Here is an 18,548-nt window from a genome sequence, read left to right as displayed (position 1 = left end):
GAAAGGCAGAGAGCGGGGAAGCTTGGTATTTGAGTGCTATATTTATTGAACAGCAACAGCCTCGGTCATCATTAACTGCGATAACCGTCATGAATTTCACTATGATTCTAGTGGCACGTCTGCGTCGCGGTTTATCATGTACGAACGAAACTAATCGACCCGCCGCTAATCGTAAACCTATGCAGTACTTGAAATAGTATATATAGCGATGAGCAATGAGCATGATCATGATAATATTTAATTATGTGCAATCATTGAAGTTCGATTTGCAGCACAGTGGGTTTCATGTTGTTGTAATATCCAACTTCTGTTTGATGTGTACGGTATATACTATTAAAACTTTGAAAAGAATTTCCAAAGACTGCAAGATCCATGCAGCAAACCAGATGCAGCATCGATGAATGTATTATAGCCTTGGTTTATATAGCTACATAATTTGAAAGTGTCTTATAGGATGTTCCTTTACGGAATGTGAGATTGCTGAATTTGTGGCTGAAAACTATTGTTGCACCTATGGTAATGAATATTTGCATCCTATTGACTGGCATATTTATTATCGTATTCGTTGTAATTTTGTGTTGTGTCCACAGCAACATTATAACCATTGAAACTAGTCGAGGTTTTCGGTGAACATGTCAAAATGTATGGCTTTATTATTAGTTTAATGTTAGGGTATTCTAGGAACAATCATTATAGTTAACCCAACTTTAACCTCAGCCTAATTTAATGATACCCTGATGCTAAACCAATTATATACTACATGGATTTTAACATGTTCATGGGGCAGACGGGTTGTCGCAATGTCGGCAATGTCGCCGTGCAACATACTTAAAATGCTTACTTATAACTTGCAATATAACGATAACTTATAATTTACATATAGCTTATCTATACGATATCTTGAAATCCCTGGTAAGAAATAGTAGTCGCAAAAATTATAGTCGCATTTATAGCTCATTGGATATCTTGCGCGTTCCTTGTCATGTATTATGAAAGTTTAAAATTGGTGAAATTAGATACTTATTCCATTTGAATTTTCACTTCTTCTCGGACCTTGAGTTGACATTGATCTTGATATTTCGCCCATTACCTTCCAATAAGTATATTGCACGGAGACATTATGCCGACATTCACAAAATATATTGTACGGCAATAACATTGCCTACATTACAGCGACATTCACAAAGTAGATGGGCCCTAGGGAAGACTGATTGCTGATAGTCATGTTGTCATGAATAAGAAAGCACACTATTGACCCTTATTATCAATGGACTCTTAATGCGGATGAGGCAGGGGCATATATGGGTCTGCGTATACAACATCGCTTCATTTTTAGCAGGAGTCTAAATATGGAACAGGCAATGTTATATAGTACTTTACAACTTCGGAGCAACGCATCCCAGTCGTGCATTGTCCATGGATTAAGAAGATGAATCATGTAAGTTGGAGTGATGATTTATGATTGTTCATGTTCATTAATCAGCGATTTATTAGCCTGAAAAAAGTGTCATAAATGATGCGCAAATAGACTCTGTGACGGTGGTTCCCGATCAGGATTTCGCCAGTGGTGCTCAGAATTGCTGCATGATATTTTGATATTGTAACTCTACGACCTGATGTTTCGTTGAATCCAAGTGTGCCATAATTCACAGTGGCGCTAATCTGGTATACATGATTTCCATAAATATCTCAGGTTGGCTGCATCACTTCTGTTCTGATTAGTAGGGCTTGGCAAAATCGAGCACCTGAGTGAAGAGTGATTGATTCTGAATCTGGTGTTAAGTGTCAAGTATTCGATAATCACTCATTATGATGTTATACTGATAACAGTCATAACAGTATGAGTATTATGGAAAGTTGAAAACGTATCTTTTATGTTTCTACTAAGAACATACAATGATGCAATGCTAGTTTTACATCACACTAAATTACAGATAATTTGGTATATTTTCGACCGATACCTATTTCATTGCACTTTGTGACTATGCTGTGGGTTAATCATGACTTCACAGATATGTCATTTCCACTAAAGTGAATAGCTTTGTACTACGTATTTTGAATGCTACTTCCACATTGGAAAATGGTATCAAAGATGTAATTTTATTGATAACTGTACTCTTGGTGGCAAAGAGCGTATAATTTCAGAAGGCCTACTTGAAAAAGTCATCTAGTTGGCTCGAATCAATAGAATTAGTGGTGACCAGTGAACTCGGCCCATGACGAATTCGGCCTATTGAACTCGGCCTTCGGTGAACTGGGCCCATGGTGACTTTGTCAATACAAATTATTATAAATGTCGTGAATCGTATTAATAATTGAAGGCAATGGCGAATTGGTGGTGGCGGATATGTCGCATGAATGTTATTCCCACTGAGGGCGGTATCGTATGTCGGATGTATAAAATGTTATATTGAACGTACGGAGCTGTATAATGTTGACGAAGAGTGCAGAACGTCAAGGATCAGATCGCACATCGTGAATTAGGTGCATCCCAAGATTAGGGTTGGAGAGGCTTAGGTTTAGGCCGAGTTTACCGTAGGCTGGGTTCAATGGGCTGAGTTTACTGGTAATCGAATTAATACTCGATTTAGATTCGAGTACTCATGTGCCAAGCTAGTACTTGTACACCATTGTTTTTGTTTTTTCAACAGGATGTTATGGATACCTGGCTTCAGTTCTTGACAAATGCCTTCACTAAACCTATTCTAATCATTTAAATTTTCTAGATCGACAATGTCTGATGGCAACAACGTCAAGCAGGCTGTACGAAGAATGCCTTCTAGACTGGGGCCGAGATCGTTTGGAAGAACTACTGTGACCTAGAACAAGCGTTGCTTTTACTCTACAAAATCGGTGCTGCGCCATGCTCGGGAAAAACTCAGAAAGCAATCGAAGGTAAAAAACGTTGAACAGACTATATAGAAACCAGAGGTGGTCAAAGTAATCATCTTTTGTACTGAAGTTGAAGTAATGTCATGAATTTATACACACGTAGATGTAACAAGCTACAAGGTGTGTCAAATCTATTTGAAATGGAAGTCGAAAATGAAGTTCTGAAATATGCTCTATTAATTACTTTTAAAAAGTAGATTTGGTCGATGTGTTGCATACGATTGCCCGACATATGAGCATGCGACACAATGGAAAACGACAGTTGAGCATGAGCATGGAACAGTTTAGCATGCGTCACTTCAGTATGTGACTTCATAACCCCAAAACTAACCCTAACCCGAAACATAACACTGAAATTAATCGCTATATATCCCGACCCCAAGCCCTACCCTAACCCAAGCTTAAATTCAACCCTAACCCGTAATTTAACTCGCATGCTCATGTGTCGCATGCCCGTATGTCCACATACCGTTGCATACTCAATAGTTGGTAGGGTGATCAAAGTAATCATTGTTTGTACTTGAGTAGAAGTAGTAGCAACGCTGTTAACATCTACTCCAGTATAATTAGTGGTTCACAAGGCGACAGTGGAGCTTACGCGTAGTTCGTCGAAGCGAGAAGACATGCATTATCGGCACTTACGATGTACACAATCCTAATGTCATTTGTGGTAATCACGGTTTTTGTCGACTACAATGGTCATTTACACCACGCCGATATTTCTTATTTTTGATTCCGTAACCGTCGACTTATAGCACGGCACACTCCTGGCCTTTTGTAAGACACCGCTTATGCCAGGGGTCGTCAACTCATAACGGGTCGCGCGCCACTTTCAAATTCCGAAGCCGCTGGCCGCATGAATTCAATATCGAGATAAAATAGGCCACACAGTTGAACAACCACGCTATCTTGTCACCTATACTAACCCCTAATGCAGTGGTTCTCAACCTTTTTGGCTTCGCGGACCCCTTTTGACCGTCACGGGCTCTCGCGGACCCCCTCAAGTTTTAGTTCAATTTTAGATCTATCATGGTGCAACCTTCATCCATCTTGTGCAAATATGAACTGTAGGCTTATGATAAACAGCAAAATAATGATTTTTCTTGAAAATAACATCATACTATTTATGTGGAAGTTGGTAGATTTTTATTATTCCAAAGCTAATTTTGTTGCTGTATTTCTTGAAGTACGTGGCCCGGTGGCCGTGTCTTGTAAATCCGCGTCTTCGTTATGACATAAACGAGGAGTGCCAAAAATCATTTCCACAAAGATAGATGGAGGCTAATGGAATATTAACGCACAACGCTTCCGACGATACTTATGGTGTGATCGCAACATTTATGACACCAAAATGAAGAAACATATATTTAATGAATATATCACGTCCAGCATTTAGCGCAGGGACGGGCAACATACGGCCCGCAGAGAGTTTCTACTGTCAAAGTGAAATCTCAATCTAAACGTATAGACAAGTTTTGTGCGCCAAACAATGGATCCAAGTTTTCCAACCTGAGAAATAACTTGTTCTGTTCGTTTTACATGTATATTTACGATCAAACATTTTCGACCATGAACAATTGAACATTAACAAGACAAGGCTGCATAATAATAAAACTGGTGATATGAATTTCGGGGTTGGAGCGTAATGCTTTGATAGCAACGAAACACTCCTTGTTCATCAAAAAACCAGCCTTGTCAATAGGGCATCCGCAGTAAAAATGCACCGAATCTGATAGCCGAACTTTAAAAGCAGGTATATCATTGTTCGATTTATCACGAGTGTCAGCCAAAAATATTCGGGTTCATTTCAATATGAATATACTATGCAATTGTATATTAAAGTAATGTACCTCCAAGAAGCTGTTCAAATAGTGGTTTTGTATATCACAGGATACAATGGATTTCATGGCGAGGTTTCAATCCCTGCATTGGAACAAATTAAAAAAAAAATCGAAAATATTTATTTTAAACGACTGTTCACTAATTTGATGAGACTGACAACTTCAAATTCAGAAGGTTTTGCAGAAATTACGAAGTCACCCTGATTGACGTAAATATCTCCATATTTTTATTTTTCCCACACACCCAAACTGAACGTCTCTAAACAGCAATATGTTTGTATCAGCAGGTTATTGGAAAATTGGCAAGGAAAATGAATTTCCACACTACGATAGTTCATGTCAGACGATTATTATGATGATATGATTCATGAGGTTTTAGCAGTTGTGGTGTGAAACTGCCTCATTCTTTTCTCAAATTAAAAAAATAAAATAAGAATTAGTATATCAACCATTTTGAAATTTAGAGGTCTCGCGGACCCCCGGTTGAGAACCGCTGCCCTAATGAATTGATATCTTGGTAAATTTGGGGTACTGGGCTTATCGAACGCCTTGAAATCTTAATTAATATAAGGATTGCACAGTGTGTGATATATAGAATCGAAATTCGAATTCTCGGTAAAGTATTATATAGTTTGAATACTGAAAATATATAATACTTTACTGAGAATTAGAATTTCGATTCTATATTCGTACACGAAATTTACTTTCACTTACTTGACTCGAATTACTAGAATCATTGTGGCCACTGGCCAGCCCTAGTTATTCTAGGTGGTCGCTTCCAAACAAAGATGGTCGGAGACTCGGAGTAGTCGTAGTTAGTACTTAAGTATCAATAGCGATTTACAAGACATCAAACTACCTTTCAAGTATAAGTAGAAAGGGAAGTTCGAAAAAGTAGGCTACTGGGGTGAGTAGTTTCAAAAAGTGGACACAGTCGAAATGTCGAGGCTTATTGTATGTAGTCGTAACAGGGTTGTAATGAATCGAGTCATGACTCGACTCGTGTCCCGATTTTCTGATGACTTGACTTGACTCGAGTCATTTTCGCAAAATTCGGAAATGATTTGACTCTACTCGAGTCAATCTGTATATTGACTCGACTCAGACTCGAGTCATTGCGCATGACTCGAACCAAGTCATATGACTCGAGACCAACATTTCATTGCAATTTCGAAGTATAGTAAAGTGACCACACTATTAGGAATTCATCTATTGGTACTTGTATTCGAAAATGCGACCAGAAACTGCTAAAAGTGAGGAAAATTAGTAGGCTATATTTTGAATGAGAATTGAGAACCATTCGATATCACCAAACACAGTCATAACAAGTGGGTTAACAAGGCTTTAACTGGAAACTGAGCGTCAACACAATGACTTGGACTCGGTGGTGAATTGAAAATGACTCAAATTGACTCGGGTCAAAACTATAAAATTGAGATTGACTTGTGACTTGGTTACAACCCTGAGTCGTAGGTGCATGCTTCTGAACAGAGATAGTCAAAAACGTAGTTGTTTTCAGCACTCAAGTAGAAGTATTTGTTGTGTCATCAATGGAGTAGAAGTAGTAGTAACACCATGTATTTCCACTCTGGTACAAGCAGTGATTTACAAGTCTTGTCCAAACTAATTGATGTGAAAGGATAATTTCTGAAAAGTACTCAAGTATGTACTTTAGATGTTTCCAGGGTTGTAGCCAAGTCACAAGTCAATCTCACTGATATAGTTTTGACTCAAGTCAAGTCGAGTCATTTCCAATTCACCACCGAGTCAAGTCCAAGTTAGCGAGTATACGGTCGAGCCCGAGTCATGGTGTTATGACTCAAGTTCAACCATTGCGTTGACTGCTCAGTTTCCAGCTAAATTCTTGTTTAATCCAGTTTTTATAACTCTGTTCGGTGATATCAACGGTTCGCATTTATAATATATAATATAGGCTACTGATTTTTCTCACCTTTAACCGTTTCTGGTCGCATTTTCAAGTACTGCTACCATTAGACGAAATACCAATAGTGTGGTTACACTAGTGTGTTATCGGTCTTAGCCGTCCGAGTCTCGATTCATATGACTGGTCCGAGTCATTACATAGATTGACTCGAGTCGAGTCATTTCCGAATTTTGAGAAAAAGACTCGAGTCACCAGAAATCGCAACTCGACTCATTGCAATTACAGCCCTGGGTGTTTCCACAAGTTGATTTGATTGGCTGACGCATACTCTGTATCGCTAGTTCAGAAGCTCTCCACACTCAAATAGAAGTAGCGATTTACAAGACATATTACAATTAATGCAAGTGGAAATATATAGTGAAGTTCTGATACATATTTCATGTGCTATGAAGAGTGTATCTACATACAATTTGCTGACATTGTTTTTATGTGCTTCAGGCAAAACAAGGACTGAGAAGAAACCTGTTGTTGCAACCAAAGTTTATTGCCAAAGACGAATACGCGCTCGCGCTCTTAACATGATGCGGTACAGCCGATGCATCGTTTTACGTCTTGCAATGGTAGTTCCTACTTATGATTGCTTATGTCTGTTTTTAATTGTCTTAGCGGTTGTCCTTTGTCAAATTCCTTTGACACGTTTCTTTCAAATTTCTCGTATGCACCTCAATTGGAATGTTTGTCATGTTAGTTAGTTAAAACTAGCTGATATTTCCAAAATTCATGTGACACATTTATTTCATATATTTATAATTTTGTGATCGAATTTTCACTTAATCCTTAACTTTGTTAAATTAAATAATAAGAGTTCTTTAATTAATGTTTTACTTGAAATTTGCAATTGTCGTTTTCCAGTAACCCAATATAAACAGTTTGTGAGCTTATATGATGTTGGATTCCATGTAGTTGGGATTCCATGTAGTGGGAGCAGAGCAGGTATCGAAGTGGAGGAGGTAATCATAGAGATCATTAAGTTTTCCACAGGGAGTCCTGAGGACTTGAACAGGGGCGAATAAGACGTCCGCAGTACGTGGACTGGCGTCCATAGGGAGTGGCGTCAAGTCCACAGTACGTCAGGCGCGTTCATAGGGAGTGACATGACGTCCACAGGGAGTGGCGTCACGTCCACAGTACGTCAGACGCGTCCATAGGGAACCACGTGACGTCCAGGATAGGTCAGCCGCGTCCATGATGAGTCGCTTCATGTCCACAACACGTCATTGCGGACGTACTCAGAGAGCAGACAGGACGTCCCTAGTTGTCGACAAACTCACTCCAGGGAGGTGACGGCCGTAAGTTACCGGACGTCCTGCCGGCAATTCCACCGGAAGTCAACTGGACATCGAGTGTTTGCTGGGTAGCTCTATTCCGGTCTACATGCATTTGCGAGCAAACAATTTCGACCAAAAACATTAAGGGTGGGTTTCAAAAAGTTGTCTTAATTTAGACCTGGCTTAAGGCCAGTGATTGACTTGCTCAAGACGCCAGACGTCGGCGGTCTTAATTCGGTTTCAAATGTCAATTTGGCGCCGCGCTCGGCCAAGTCCGTTAGTTGCGAGTAATTACTGTCTACTTCGTCGCTGTAGCGAGTTCAACACGGAACCGAGGCCAGTTGTTATTGTTTTGAGTTGCTTGCTGATGTCGTATAGTATGGTAGCGATGCAGTAAAGGAATACGGAATTGCTGGAGTTGTTGAAATTTACGGACGGATGATCAGAACGGAACCCCGAGGAAGTATCTGGCAAATGATCAGCACGTTATCGCAAAGTATTCGAAGAAATAGTGCGGCTGTGATACCGATTTTTGAAGACACAACTGCCCAGCATTTTGGCATATTAATTGATGAAGATTATGCTCTTGGAGATGCTGAATATCCACTGAGGACTTATTACTCACGCCACTATTATGCCCAAGAACTTTGACCGAAAAAAGTCACTATTGTTTTCATGCATATCGTTACCCTCTGGCAGAGCGCAGTGCTTTGTGTTGAAGAAAATATCTCGCGCATTGGCTATATTCAAGGAAGAACCTCAGAATATCGATGTGACAATAGCCTGCTTCTGCCTTTACAATCATAGCAATGCTGACAAGGCAGATGGAGCTGAATTTGATGACATACTGCAACTGGAAGCGTTGACCGCACTCCCACAGAGAAATCTGCACGACAACGCATGATCTAGAGATTTTTGCAATACATTTGATTACATTCCAAAACATACTCGTGCTTTATTTCTTGTGACACGTTAAAATGAGGTAAAATGTGCATTATGGCTTTAAGTAAGTTCAAGTTCATAAATTTGGACACAAGATAGCGAAGTTATTGCAAGGGGCTTGGAAAACTGGAGCAGGCGAACATGAACGGCTGAACAAAATTGAATCAAATGTACAAAAGACATGTTTTGACTCTAGATTCGGCTAGCGTCAAATTAATGTTGTTCAGCATCTTCTATAATTATTAACGTTGAGACCATGCTCAACTTGTTTCATTCTCTTCTGCTTTATCACTGATTTTCAAATCTTCGCTGCTTCATAGTTGACTTCGGGCCTGGACTTCGGTGAGCTGTTGGTAGAGATATAACTGATAAATTTCGAACGAATTTTTTAAATTTTATACTGTTGCTATCCATACAAAACTCAATAGTCTATTGTAATACATAGCATCAGCAAACTATACGAATGTTAATAGCAATAATAATGAGATAATAATTAATAGCAATAATAATGAGATAATAATTAATAGCAATAATAATGAGATAACAAACAGACAATTGATGGCCTAGTAATGAATGCAAACTTACCTTGATCTGGTTGGAAATGTTGCCCAAACAACTAGCAGATGCAGCTCCCAACTGCTACTCCATAAGTTGGCACATCAGATGGGTCAGCATCTATCACAAAACAACTTATCAAGCATGGTATAAATATGAATGGAAATGACATACTTACAGCCCAGTGTTGGTATCATGGTGCGAGGAACTGGATAAAGCTCGAGCAAAGTGCTTTCAGAAAAACCTTAATATAAAAGGAACTGGATATTGGTATGCGCGTTCACACTCACATATACGGATAGATAGATAAATACCTATTTGATGGCTTGGCACATCACTGCTCGTTTGATTTTCTCTGTGTTCCAAAAGAATGGTGCTATCATTTGTTTCACAGCCTGCAGCTCACTCTGGTGGCACATTGCACAGCTATATAATAATTTTTACATGGACTGATTATGCTGCTATGTCGATACTATGACTGGGTAGCAAATCTGTGAAAATCAATGTTGAATTGACATATATCTCAAAACATTTGGATTACTGAAGCGTTAGCATGTACTGCACTTTGAATATTATTGGCATATATCACTTCACATCAATGGCCCCTTTAAGCTGCATACATGCGCAAATGCGCAGTGCTGACACGGTTTATGCACACAGAAAATCTGAAGTCATGACCCTTTTTTAGTCGTTACGCACTGTTTTCCGAGGGTCTGCGTAGTGAGTTCTTGAGTGTACGCACAGACTCGTCAAAAATTAGAGGGAACATTGCTTCACATCTATAGCAATTCACTAACAACTTCATGCAAAGTCATGTCATTTTTCTTTCCGAAACTTCTGGATCTTTATCCAGTATGCTGAAATTCGGTGCGCGTGCAGTGAACGGAATATCAATACAATGCTGGTTGAATAGACACATATTGATCAAAGTTCCATGTAGTCGGCACTATTCTAGAAAGTAGCAGTTAAACATATTTATGACAATGCTCATAGGGGTGGAGCGAAAATGGATATTGAGGGAAACCCTGCAATCAATCACAGTTGCGTGCAAGTGGTGCAACATTGATTAGGCTCAACAAAATGAGCATGATACATATTTTCCATTTTCTGGTGATGCGTCATGTGTTCACTTTTTGGCTATAACCACAGCAAAGCCAAAACGTCAACGTGCCTAAGTTAAAAGACGTAACCAGTCGAGAAAACTATAATGATGACTTGACGTAGCATGTAGGCTATCAATAAAGGATCTGTTGATCTGCCGCAACCTAAAATCTCATCTTGGGGCTTCTTCGATACATGCACTATATTAACTGATGTTCCCCATGACCACTGATCAGCATCATTACCCGTAGCGGATTCTTATCGCTGACCTTTCTTTGCCAAAATGGGCGGGATTCGCAAGTCCAACGCTAGGCACCTTTACGCGTTACCCCAAATATCACTTCCCGTGTCTCGTAACCATAGTCATATCATATTCGTAACCGAATCGATTGGAGCCAGCGAACGCGGGTTATGGTGGTCATGGGAAACATTGCTTGATACTATATGGTGCGGTTATGGAAGAAGTGCTGATGTGTCCTGTGTGCCTCAGGGCTCTGGCTATCCATTTGAATTGAAATCCGTTCAGCATACGAAGACCCCTGCAGCATTCCACTGTAAATCCCACTATAACGGTATATGATACCAACTTGTCACGTTTGTGATATAAACATTGTTCCAAACTGCCTGACATCAATATAAAATGATCTAATCTGATTTGCCAAGCTATACATCAGAAGAACGGCCAGTATCCTTCAACAAACAGCACAACAGTTATCAGCACTGTTGACTTCAGCCTACCCCCTAGCTGGCTTGGATATCTGTCTTAACCAGTGGTTCCCAACGTGGGCGATATCGCCCCCCAGGGGGCGATTTGGCGATCTAGGGGGGCGAAAATGACGAAGGGGGCGATAGGAGGGCGTAAATGGACAAAGGGGGCGACGGGGGGCGAAAATAGCGAAGGGGGCGATAGGGGGGCGATGACGCGTCAAAACGGCTGACCTTTTTTTTTTTTTTTTTTTTTTTTTTTTTAGTCATCCACCTAGCAATTCGGAGAGAAAAAACGATATTCGCAGCTCTGCGCGGAGAAAGATGACCTTTTTTTTTCCCGCCAGTCTGTATGCCCAATTATCGGTGCACAAAATTTTGGGGGGCGATGATTGGTGTTGACCTTGAAAAGGGGGCGATGGGTCGAAAAAGGTTGGGAACCACTGGTCTTAACAAAGCGCACGCTGGAGGGGAAATCCCCTCAAGTCACAGTTTTGAAACCGACTTCAGCCTGAGGGGTGTAGCTTAAGCCCGACGACGGGCCTAAGTCGACTATTTGAAACCCACCCTAAGACAAGGCTGCGTTCCACTATAAATATAACTGATTTTCACATGCAGTCTTCACTAAGGGTTTCTAAACCCGACATGCAGCCAAAGTTCAATGAAATTGTTAACAACTCTGATCGACCTCAATAGCTATTGCAGTAAATTAGGTTAATGAATTCATTAAATACTGTTAATGGTCTATAAAGCTTTAAATGTGAAGTTCACATTAGCTTAGGGTTACCATATTTTGGAAATCTGAAAAGAGGACACTTTTTCAGAATTTCAAGACTTGCAAAACCGGAGGAAAATGCTCAAAAAAGGTAATTTTTTCTCACTTTGTGTTCAGTTGACTAAAAAAGGTCAGCTTCTCGCTCAGCTTCCGAAATACCCGCCGGAGCGTCACTTCGGTGCTGATTTACGTCATCACAGTCGAATTTTGCTATATATATGACCAGAATTCTCAAGAAAGAGGACAAAATCTCAAAAAAGAGGACGTATGGTAACCCTACATTAAATAGGATTTATTCCTTCTAAAGGGGGATAAATGCGCAATTAACGTATCGAGTCTACAATCCGGCCCGCCAAGTATTTCATTTTCCCATATCAGGCCCGGCGACCGGATAAGTAGCCCGCTCTTGAACTATAGGGGTGGTGCGAACTTGAGGTTCAAGCTCGTGTTTGGTGTGCGAAACGCAGAAATTGAGGTTCACGTTGGCGAACGAACCTTGGTAGGTTCTATACTGTAGAACAGGGGTTCTCAACTTACCTTGTATAACGGGCCGCATTTTAACGGTAAAAGACGACGCGGGCCACAGAACAATATTATCTTGTATTTGTGGGCTACTATTAAATTTAGACTATACTGTAACCTATTTACGAGTCGTACACGGGCACTAAGTACATTTTTATGCATTACAAAGCATTAATAGACAGCGTTCGTAAGTTTGCAGTTGCTGTTTTTGTGAAAATATTTTTCTTCCAGCGGCGCAAGTAAATCCTCTTCATGGAACGCGCATTGCTTTCGTTGAACAGTCAGTAGGAATGAGTAGTGAGGGGAACTACTTTTGTTACCGCCCCTCAGGCTATTTAGAATGTAAACACTCTCATAATATAATTAACGTCGGATTATGGCCGGTCCATGCTTCCGAGAGATAAATAACGTTAGATGATACTTTTCCTTGATATTCTATTATGTGTATTTAGGACTAATGCGACAACGGTAGACAATCGCCGTGTGTATTTATGAGCATCTCTCGCCGCTACACTCTCGAAACTTTCCTCCGACAGTCTATTATGTGTATTTAGGACTAATGCGACATCTATTGCGTAGAATATGCGTACTGAGCTGTTTTTGAGTATATGAATTCTCGCATAAAGGCTGCTGCACACTGGCTTTGCGACACGACTAAAACAGGTAATTCCCCGATCGTGTCGCGCTCACGATCGCGGTAGTTGCGTTCTGCTGCACACTGGGACACCGAGTCGTACACTCGTAACGTAGGCCTATCTGTTCTGAACCAGCTTAATGATTTCGTAACAGTATAGGTTCTTGGTTATTACTTTTGAAGAACACATCAAGATACTTCCTACACATATGTGTTTTCTATGTGTACTGACAGCATTTTGCTGATGCTCCGAATTTTGATAAGGAATACACCATAATGCCACTAAGATATTCTCAAATTCGAAAACTCAGTTTATCATTTCAACTCAAGACGCAGATGCCCAATATACAGTACCCAAGATACAAAGAATATAAACAAGAAGGTGTCTAATCGTGGATACGCCCTAACATACTCCATCAATCAGATATCTTTATAATACATAGGCCTACTCTTCTTGGCCTACCGGTACTTTCGTAATGTCAAGCATGTCAGTGGTATTGGCGGGCTAGCGGTCATGTTCTCTGTTATTCATCTTGTATTGTGAACATATAGTAATTTAATTATCAAATATATCTTCATTTCGTTCATCCATCTTCAAGTTATCAACTTGAGGTTGAATCATTCTTTTTCTGGGCTTGTTGGATATCATACAGCGCCCTGAGTCAATCCCAAGATAAATTACGCATCTGGTACACGAGTATGTTAAATTAGGAAGTTGAACGATTAGAAAAGATTGCAACAGCACCGTCGCAATAAGAGCGCGTGCTTATTTTCTACGGCGGCTGAGCCCGCAACTCGCGACAAAGTTGGATTTTTTCAACTTTGTCGGCGAGTTGCGTAGCCCGCTCGCCGACGCTTTGTTGCGTAGTCTGGCGACGCGGTGTGCATGGTTTTGTCACAGACAGGCGCGATTCTCTCGTTTTGTCGTGTCGCGAGAGCCAGTGTGCAGCAGCCTTAATACACTTGACGTTGAACTAGATTTCATGACATCATCACAGAGGAATTAGGCGACTATCTAGGTTGTAGGTTCGATTCTTGTAGTCACCACATTTCATACGATTCAGTCATTTTCATGTCACTAGAATAAGGGTAATTAAATCGACGGATGTTCGCGAGATATTCTATGTGTATTTAGGACGACTTGATAAGTGGCTATATTCGCCAGATAATATTATTATGTGTATTTTTACTTTGTATTTTAGCGGATAACTTGACCTCTAGGATAATACTAATCAACGTTGAACTATATAGTCGCAGTTTTATGATGATTACGTTAGATGATTAAATTCCGAAACTTCATTATAACTTGCTTTCATGGATATAAATTCAGATTATACACATGAATTTCGAAAACTATGATGTCAATGCAAGACTCCACTACCGCGAACCACAATTCCAGCATCGGTATTGGCAATAAAGCGTAAGATTTAGAGTCGCACCTTAACGCAAATTATGCAGGTATTCTAGCAGACTTGTCACATTTTCTGTATCTGAAGTCGAATTTCAGCATCGTTATTCACTATAAGCCGAGAAATGTACCTTCGCGCAATCTATACAGACAGACGCATACACTTTGCTGCATCTGAAGTAGAATTTCAGCGTCGGTATTTGTTATAAGTGTTATAAGCCGAGAAATGTACCTTCGCGCAATTTTTACAAGTAGTCGCACATACTTTGCTGCATCTGAAGTGGAATTCCACCGTCGTTGTTTGCTATAAGCCAGGAAATTAGAGTCGACGCTTCGCGCAATTTTGACAGGTAGTCTCACACACTTTGCTGCATCTGGGCTTCATACTAATACATGCATGATTTTGGCATGTCGAGAATACGGGTAATTATAATTAAATCATCAATAAACGCCGGAGGCGAGTCATTTAAACCTTGTTGGTAGATAATAGCGCTTTCGACTACAACAAAGTTGCCCTGCCACAAAAAATAGAAGCCTTAATGATCATACAGAGGAAAGTTCAATTTTACATCGAATTATTCGAATCGACTACATACATTGTATAGGTATGAGGTGAAATAAAACGGATTTACGCAAAAGTTCGACACTAAAACGCCGGCCGTGTCTTATAAAGTAATAATGTAAGCTGCGATGGATGCTGCTATATAATGCTAGTAGCGAATATAGTAGAAAGTCCGCGTCTGGATGAATGTAAGCAGGTGCGCTTAGTAACGTAGTAAATCGCGTAACAGAATTTACATAAATAGCTACTTCTACCTTAATTTAATGGATTTATCTGAGATCATTGCTTTACTTAATCTCTCCAAAATGTGCATTATACAAGTACGTCACCATCGAAACCATCTGCCTATAACTAGCTGGCAGTATAATTGCAGCAAATACTCGGGTACTAATTTTAAAGTAACTTAGATATCTAAATGAGCTCCGAGTCGCTGTTATCTCGCATCTTGTACTTGTATTCGTACTTTACCTTTACACGTCGTTTTTGTATAATGGATACTAATTTTAATAAAAATACACAAAAACTGTCTACACGCACCAACTACTCAAGTGTTTATGACACAGGAATGATTCATTAAGTATAGCGCAAGCAGGCCAAACCTATACTTGAGTCCTCCAAAATGTACAAGTACTTCGCTATGTACTCCCTCCATGTAAAAAGTGACTAGGTTTTAGACTACTTTATCGATCTTCGATGTTGCGCAAATACCACAAACTTTGCTTGCTTTCAGAGCTGGCAACTAAATGCAAGACATACTTTACGCAAAAGTCTTTATTCTGAAAATTTTATCGAGTTAATACTTTAAAAAGTTTTACTGGAGCACTACGGAATGTACAAGTACTTTACTTTTACAGGACGTGTTTTGTAAAATGAATACTAATTTTATTGAAAAAATAAAAAAATAAAAAAGGGCGAAAAATTACATTTTATCCCGGAACGCTACAAGATAAATCGTATGAATTTGTAAACTACTTATTCACGACATATTAATAATTCTACTTGTATACTTTTTCATATTTTGTAACAATTTTAGTATCACCTAAATAACATACGGAAAATATACTAGTCGAAAGATACGGTAACCAATTTCGCAATGATGATACTTTTCCTTGATATTCTATTATGTGTATTTAGGGCTAATGCGTCATCACTATGTTGGCGACAGGCCTGATTTGAACACACTAATTTTGCGAATTAAACTTATCGCCCAACACGGACACTCAATGAAGAGCACCCTGGAGACCCACATAAATGCTCCACAATTCTTGACATATAATATACTGAGCATATAATAGGCTGACAAAACCTATAGTTGAGTACTCCGAAATGTACAAGTACTTTACCTTTGCACGACGTTTTTGTAAAATGAATAGTAATTTTATTGAAAAATAAAAATTATGTACTCAAGTAGGTTTTTGTCTACACACACCAACTACTCAAGTGTTTATGACACAAGAATGATTCATTAAGTATAGCGAGAGCAGTCCAAACGTATACTTGAGTACTCCAAAATGTGCAAGTACTTCGCTATGTACTGCCTCCACGTACAAATTGACTAGGTTTTAGACTACTTTATCGATTTTCGATGTTGCGCAAATACCACAAAGTTTGCTTGCTTTCGGGGCTGGCAACTAAATGCAAGACAGACTTTACGCAAAAGTCTCTATTCTGAAAATTTTATCAAGGTAATAGTTTAAAAACTTATACCTGAGCACTACGAAATGTACAAGTACTTTACCTTTACACGACGTTTTTTGTAAAATGAATACTAATTTTATTGAAACAATAAAACATAAAAAAGAGCGAAAAATTACATTTTATCCCGGAACGCAACAAGAAAAATCGTATGAATTCGTAAACTACTTATTCATGACATAATAATAATTCTACTTGTACACTTTTTCACATTTTATAACACTTTAAGTAGTACTTAACAGTTTCAGTTTTAAATAAAATACGGAATATAAATATAATCGAAAAATTCGGTAACCAATTTCGCGTAGACTATGCATACAAATGAGGAAAGTTATATCAACGCGTGTTAACTAGTTGTATCGAGTTATCGAATGATTTTTTCCTTACATCAAAACAACTAGAATGTGTAACTACATTAAAAACGTATCTAAATGAGCTCCGGGGCATTGTGATTATGCAACATATCAAATTTCATCACACATTTCAACATGGAACAACTTTAAAACTAACGCAGTTCTATAGCAACTTTTGCCTAAATTTGTTTTCGGTAGCGTGTACTGTACATATACACAGTCTGCTTTAATAACAGAATTACCATGCTAATATGTGACTCCTCACCTTGAAACTTGGTACGTAGTTGTAGGACATTATGGCAATGCACCATGCTAAATTTCATCACACATCTAATGATGGAACACCTTTAAAACTAACGCAGTCGACTAGCGACTTTTACGCATATCTGTTTTGCGTGAACATAGCATATACCTATACATAGTCAATTTTAATAACAGATTTACCGTGTTAAACATTGAATTCCCACCTTTATAGCTGGTACGCGGTTATAGGACATACCAAATCCAAATCCACCATACCACATCCCATCACACATTTCATGATGGAACAACTTTAAAACGAACGCGGCTCTACATCGACTTTTTTGCGTACATCTGTTTTTCGGGAGCGTATAGCACGTACCCATACATAGCCAACTTTAATAACGGAATTACCATGCTTAACATTGAATCCCAACTCTAAACTTGATACGTAGTTGTAGGACATTATGGTAATGCACCATGCTAAATTTCATCATACATCTAATGATGGAACACCTTTGAAACTATCGCAGTCGAATACCGACTTTTACGCATATCTGTTTTTCGTGAACATAGCATATACCCATACATAGTCAATTTTATCAACAGAATTAGCATGCCAAACATTAAATTCTCACCTTGAACGTTGGTACGCAGTTGTAGGACATAATAACAATGGACCATACCAAATTTCGTCAGATATTTCATGATGTAACACCTTTAAAACCAACGCATTTCTATACAGACTTTTGGCTAAATCTGTTTTTCCGTAGCGTAGCACGTACCTATACATAGTGAACTTTAATAACGGAATTACCATGTTAATAATCGACTCCCCACCTTGAAACTCGCTACGCAGTTGTAAGACATTATGACAATGCACCATGTCAAATTTTGTTACGCATTTCATGATTGAACAACTTTAAAACTAACGCAGTTCCATGCCGACTTTCGCAGGAGCGTAGCACGTACCTATGCATACTCAACTTTAATACCGGAATTACCGAGCTAAACATTGAATGCGCAACTTGAAGATTGGTTCACGGGTGTAAGACATTATGACAATGGAACATATCAAATTTCATCACACATTTCATGATGAAACACCTT

The 18,548-nt window shown here is 39.2% G+C and overlaps 2 long non-coding RNA genes across 2 annotated transcripts; one reads left to right on the top strand and one right to left on the bottom strand.

Annotated features, from left to right (window-relative positions):
* The first annotated feature begins 1,143 nt into the window (after positions 1–1,143).
* Positions 1,144–7,559, top strand: LOC145456494 (uncharacterized). Its single transcript, XR_013920618.1, has 3 exons — positions 1,144–1,438; positions 2,727–2,895; positions 7,117–7,559. It is a non-coding gene; the product is annotated as an uncharacterized LOC145456494 (long non-coding RNA).
* Positions 7,560–8,871: 1,312 nt separating this feature from the next.
* On the bottom strand, positions 8,872–10,599 carry LOC145456495 (uncharacterized). Its single transcript, XR_013920619.1, has 4 exons — positions 9,758–10,599; positions 9,622–9,687; positions 9,474–9,563; positions 8,872–9,235 (listed from the first exon to the last, which is right to left on the bottom strand). It is a non-coding gene; the product is annotated as an uncharacterized LOC145456495 (long non-coding RNA).
* Between the last annotated feature and the right edge of the window lie 7,949 nt (positions 10,600–18,548).

This window comes from Botryllus schlosseri, chromosome 14, assembly GCF_051294905.1.
Source record: "Botryllus schlosseri isolate E-star chromosome 14, Bs_hap1, whole genome shotgun sequence".
NCBI lineage: Eukaryota > Metazoa > Chordata > Ascidiacea > Stolidobranchia > Styelidae > Botryllus > Botryllus schlosseri.
Note: the sequence above shows the minus strand (reverse complement) of the source record. Positions and strands in the feature narration are given on the sequence as shown.